Below are 5532 nucleotides of genomic sequence, written 5' to 3'. Positions count from 1 at the left end.
TGGTCTGTTGAGGGCCCTAATGTTGCATTTCAATCTGGGTAAGGGTGCTCTGAATGATTGGGCATTGATTGTTATTGGCCTATAATAACTTCAGTGGTCTTTATAAAGGCCAATCAGAAGAGCTGATCAAATGACGTAAAACTTGCAAGACAATTTTTTCTACGCAGAGCTAAAATTGCTTCATTACAGTCACTGCACAGTAAATTTGAAATCCGGAAATCAACACCAATAGAGTTAATTTCAACACTTTAAAAGTGTATATATGGGAACCACCCGCAAAGTGTTAATTCAACACTTTTAAAAGTGTTGCCTCTCACAACACCCAACTCGGTGTTACAATAAACTCTAATAGAGTAAAATATTAACACCAATGCAGATAACAATAACACTGTTACAGAGTTAAGTGCAGCTTTGTAGAAAACACTGGCAGAGTTAAAATTCTACACTGTTCTGGTGTTGACCTAACACTTCAGAAAAATGGAAATCAGTCTATATATATATATATACACATACACGCATTCACACACACACACACACACACACACACACACACACACGCTGTTCATTGTAAAGTAAAAAATAAAGAATGCAAAAAGTTGTTTTAAACTAGTTCTTTATTTACAAGCAAGTCCATTTACATCACAGAAGGTTAACTTTTAAAATAAATGATGAAGGCATAATATATGCATTTCTTTCATAAGCTATTAAAGCTGCTTATAAGTGTGTAATACTTCAAGTCCTGCATGTCAGTGAATATATGTCCTGTGTCAGTGAAGTTGGTTCAGTACCTTCAACTTTGCAACAGAACAGCAGTACTTGAGTCAACACAACATTCAGCAGATGAAAAAACAGTCGCAGGATATCTGTGGATCAGTTGTGTCCAGTTGCTAACAGTACAGTTCAGTTGTGGTTTCATATGCAGAGCAGGAAAAGCTGTGTAGATCCAACTCTGGAATCCTGGTTCCCTAAACAACACAATACCAGACCAATTACAATTAATACTAGTTGTATTTTATAAATACAGTCAGTTTATGGTGCAAAAAGTTCAATCATCTTGGACTTTGGTGACTCAACCAATAAAGTATTTTGGTTAGAATTGACTGATTTCCAAGTACATTAAAGGCTTACTTCATCCAAGTTACTTCTGTTATTAAATTACTCACCCTCATGTTGTTCTTAACCCGTAAGACTTTTTTTCATCTTTTTTTCCATATTTTTAATAATATCTAAGAAATGTCTGTCCTTTCATTTACAGCCTATTCAGCCTCCACTTCCAAAGCCTAGAAAGGTACAAAGGAAATCATAAGTGATCTATGTGACTCCATGGGTTTAACCTCATTTTTATGAAACAAGTGCTTTATTTGCTCAAAAAATCTCAACTCCATTAATAAAAATAAAAAAAAATATATATATATATATATAAATATATTTTGCAAACACGGCATTTGCATAGTTAAATGAAAATGTATGTTAAACCACTGGAGTTGCATGGAGTACTTTAATGATGTACCTTTATATATTTCTGTGGCTTGAAAGTGGTAGTTGCATGGACTGTCTATGATTCAAAATGCGCCGAGGCTTAATGAAGCGGTGTTTTGAAATCTGCCATGCCGTTATTTAGTTTTTTTTACACACAAAAACTATTCTCGTCACCTCAGAAAATGATTGTATAGCCACTGTAGTGAGATGGGCTTTGTAACGACATCTTTAGTGCCTTTATGGGTCTTGAGAGAGGAAATGATATAGGTGTCAATGAAGGCCTTTCTGAGCCATCGGATTTCAACACTAATATCTTCATCTGTGTCTGAAGATGAATGGAGGTCTTAAGGGTGTCCAACGACATAAGGGTGAGTAAATGATGACAGAATTTTCATTTTTGGGTGAACTAACCCTTAAGAAATCTCACTTACTAGTCATCTGCTGGAATGATTTTTGTTCCCTTCTTCCTGACTTTGTGATGTTGGGGGCAGGTGATTTCCCAATCTGTTGAGTCTAAAATCAAACAGAAAATATATACCTGTCAAATCATGAAAACAATTAGTTTGACTCAATTCTATTAGCCAAATACCAACAAATGTGATGTTTGTGGCCATGACTCTCTCATGTTATATGTTAAATCGTACCATCTCCAGACAGGTTCTAGTCTGTACAGCCTTCAAACACTAAGCCAGGTACCCTTTACTTGCTGCATCATAGAAATTCTCCTAAAAACACAAACAGCAAAAACAATACATTTAAACATGAAGGCATATCCAAGCGTTAACCAAAAGTTAGTGATAATTAGCCTACATTTTGCATAAATATTTAGTCTGAAAGAATGACTTACCCATTCTAAAAGTATTGGTCCTCCAATAATAGTGACACTTTCAATGGTATTGGTCTGCAGTTTGTGGAGTTGTTCTTCTGTTTTTCAGTCATATGGTAGGTGTGCTGGCAACGAGCAAAATATAGTTTGAGGATGAAGAAATACTTTAAACAGTCTTAAAGTATACACGTTTCATTAGTTTTAAACACAGACTCTAGTGCATCTATCCATTATAAAAGTGCATCTATCCATTATAAAAGTGCATCTATCATCATAAAAGTGCATCCTATCCATCATAAAAGTGCATCTATCATCATAAAAGTGCATCTATCCATCATAAAAGTGCATCTATCATCATAAAAGTGCATCCTATCCATCATAAAAGTGCATCTATCATCATAAAAGTGCATCCTATCCATCATAAAAGTGCATCTATCCATCATAAAAGTGCATCTATCATCATAAAAGTGCATCTATCCATCATAAAAGTGCATCTATCATCATAAAAGTGCATCCTATCCATCATAAAAGTGCATCCTATCCATCATAAAAGTGCATCTATCATCATAAAAGTGCATCCTATCCATCATAAAAGTGCATCTATCCATCATAAAAGTGCATCCTATCCATCATAAAAGTGCATCCTATCCATCATAAAAGTGCATCCTATCCATCATAAAAGTGCAACTATCCATCATAAAAGTGCATCTATCATCATAAAAGTGCATCTATCATCATAAAAGTGCATCTATCTATCATCATAAAAGTGCATCTATCATCATAAAAGTGCATCTATCATCATAAGTGCAGGTATCCATTATAAAAGTGCATCTATCCATTATAAAAGTGCATCAATCCATCATAAAAGTGCATCTATCATCATAAAAGTGCATCTATCATCATAAAAGTGCATCTATCATCATAAAAGTGCATCTATCTATCATCATAAAAGTGCATCCATCATCATAAAAGTGCATCTATCATCATAAGTGCAGGTATCCATTATAAAAGTGCATCCATCATCATAAAAGTGCATCTATCATCATAAAAGTGCATCTATCATCATAAAAGTGCATCTATCTATCATCATAAAAGTGCATCTATCATCATAAAAGTGCATCTATCATCATAAGTGCAGGTATCCATTATAAAAGTGCATCCATCATCATAAAAGTGCATCTATCATCATAAGTGCAGGTATCCATTATAAAAGTGCATTTATCATCATAAAAGTGCATCACCATAGACATTGATCTTTTTCTTTCTCACACTGTTGATCTCTAGTGTATAAGATCCAGCATCCATGGAGGGATGCATGCACGTTTTGCCTTAGTTGTCCTTTATTGTAAATAAATATTATTGATCAATATCTGTGCTTAAAGATATTTACCAATAATCTGCCAAGAAAAGCACTACAGTTTTCTATACCTTAAACATACCTTTTTGCTGCAGAACAGAAAGCATGGTCATCTGTCAGCCTTGGTTTCAGTCCAGGGGGGTGGTCAAAAATCAATGTTGATGCAGCTGATGAACATGATGCTTCTTAAGACAGAGACAGGTCAAAAGCAAATTAGGTCAACATTTTTAGAAGTTCATAAAACAATCCTGCCTAAAACTTTGTCACTTGATTTCGCAAAAAAATAGCTTTCCTTTGTTAGTAATATGAGTCTTTGAATCTGGAATTCTACCCAATAAAAATCATAACGTTACACAAAGATTAAGTAGTGCAATAAGATTACAGTTCGGTGAATGAACTATAACGGGGAAGAGAAAGCATGTTAGAAACCCCCGTTTGATGCTGCTTCACCAGTGAGGCCAGTGATTTTTCCAAGACATAAATACATAATTATACAGCAATTATACAGATTATTATATGTGTAGAACACTTACTTTAGGTGTTTTCTCTGTTAAAAGCACACTCCGTGTCTCAACTGCGTCACAAGCCTAGTCTGTAAGAAAGGTTTAGGCGCGTTTTAAAAGCGTTAGATATCGTTAAACGACGTCATTAAAAAAACACGTTGCAAATTAGGCTAAACACTTACTTTCGTCGTTTCCCTTATAACGTGCAAGCGGCGTGCACCCGCCTCCTCGTCGTCAGTTCCATGTCACCACTCACGAGTCAAAGAAAATGCCGCATGTGAGAAAGGTTGTTTCGTTTAAGCGTGCAGAGCATTTAAATATCGCGTTAAATAAACATTTTATAAAATACATATTGTAAATGAGCTAAAACACTTAATTATGGCGTTTCCCTGTGAAAAAGCACCCGCCTGGTCTGCTCCGTCCGAATCACGTCAACGAAAATGCCTCTATGAGAGCTGTTTAACCGTGCACAGCACATAACTAGTTATAAAACAATATAATGCTATAAAATGGATACGTAAATGAGATGGAACCATAGGATGAAACACGCAATATCAGCGTTTCCCCTCCTTGATGTTACGCATCGCGAGGCAAAGAAAATGGCGTCTGTGAGAAAAAGTTCGAGGCTTGAGCTTGTTCCGCTGCCGAAATGTCCCGGATGTGACTATACTCTCTGTCAGTGTTATTGATATTTAACTCTGAATATGTTCACCAGCCAGAGAGTGCGGTTTACACTAGCAGTGTTAATTCAACACCAGAAAATTAACTCTTTACTCTAAGAGTCCTTAACACCAAGATTTTGACACTGGAGATTTTGCTGTGTGGTCTGTCAGCTCTACCAGGTGTCTCTAATGGACTAAACATCTGCAATGTCTTTGTGGAGAGCGGAGACATTGCAGCAACAGCAACACTACAGCAATGACAACAAGAAACTAGGGCTGTACAATTTTAGTGCATTTCTTTCTATCACGGCAGTGCACTTTCTTTCCTCCCTAATAGCCCAAACTTAGCATCCAAATCAGCTTGATCAGTCATTGTCGTAAAGTACAGTCTACTGTTGCTAAACTGCAGGACATGCTTAATAATAAAAAAAAAGAGTTATTCAAGCTAGATTAAGTAGGATTTATATATATATATATATATATATATATATATATATATATATATATATATATATATATATATATATATATATATATATATATATATATATATATGTGTGTGTGTGTGTTAAGAATAGTGATCTGCCCCAAAAATCCTGATCAGAGCACCCATAAATCTGGGAATACTGCAGCCTAACAAGGATACATGTGTCCCGGAGGATCAGGAAGGCAAAGAGGCTGTATGCTCAAAAATTAAACAGTCAC

General features: G+C 35.5%; 2 long non-coding RNA genes across 2 annotated transcripts; both read right to left on the bottom strand.

Annotated features, from left to right (window-relative positions):
- Window positions 1–949: 949 nt before the first annotated feature.
- On the bottom strand, window positions 950–2161 carry LOC137083910 (uncharacterized). The gene is made up of 3 exons (XR_010906661.1): window positions 2124–2161; window positions 1911–1992; window positions 950–965 (listed from the first exon to the last, which is right to left on the bottom strand). It is a non-coding gene; the product is annotated as an uncharacterized lncRNA (long non-coding RNA).
- Window positions 2162–2379: 218 nt separating this feature from the next.
- LOC137083909 (uncharacterized) lies at window positions 2380–4341 on the bottom strand. The gene is made up of 3 exons (XR_010906660.1): window positions 4196–4341; window positions 3745–3847; window positions 2380–2430 (listed from the first exon to the last, which is right to left on the bottom strand). It is a non-coding gene; the product is annotated as an uncharacterized lncRNA (long non-coding RNA).
- Between the last annotated feature and the right edge of the window lie 1191 nt (window positions 4342–5532).

This window comes from Pseudorasbora parva, chromosome 7 (genome assembly GCF_024679245.1).
Source record: "Pseudorasbora parva isolate DD20220531a chromosome 7, ASM2467924v1, whole genome shotgun sequence".
In the NCBI taxonomy this organism is placed as follows: Eukaryota; Metazoa; Chordata; class Actinopteri; order Cypriniformes; family Gobionidae; genus Pseudorasbora; species Pseudorasbora parva.
The sequence above is the reverse complement of the archived record's forward strand: the minus strand, read 5'-3'. Positions and strand labels throughout refer to the sequence as shown.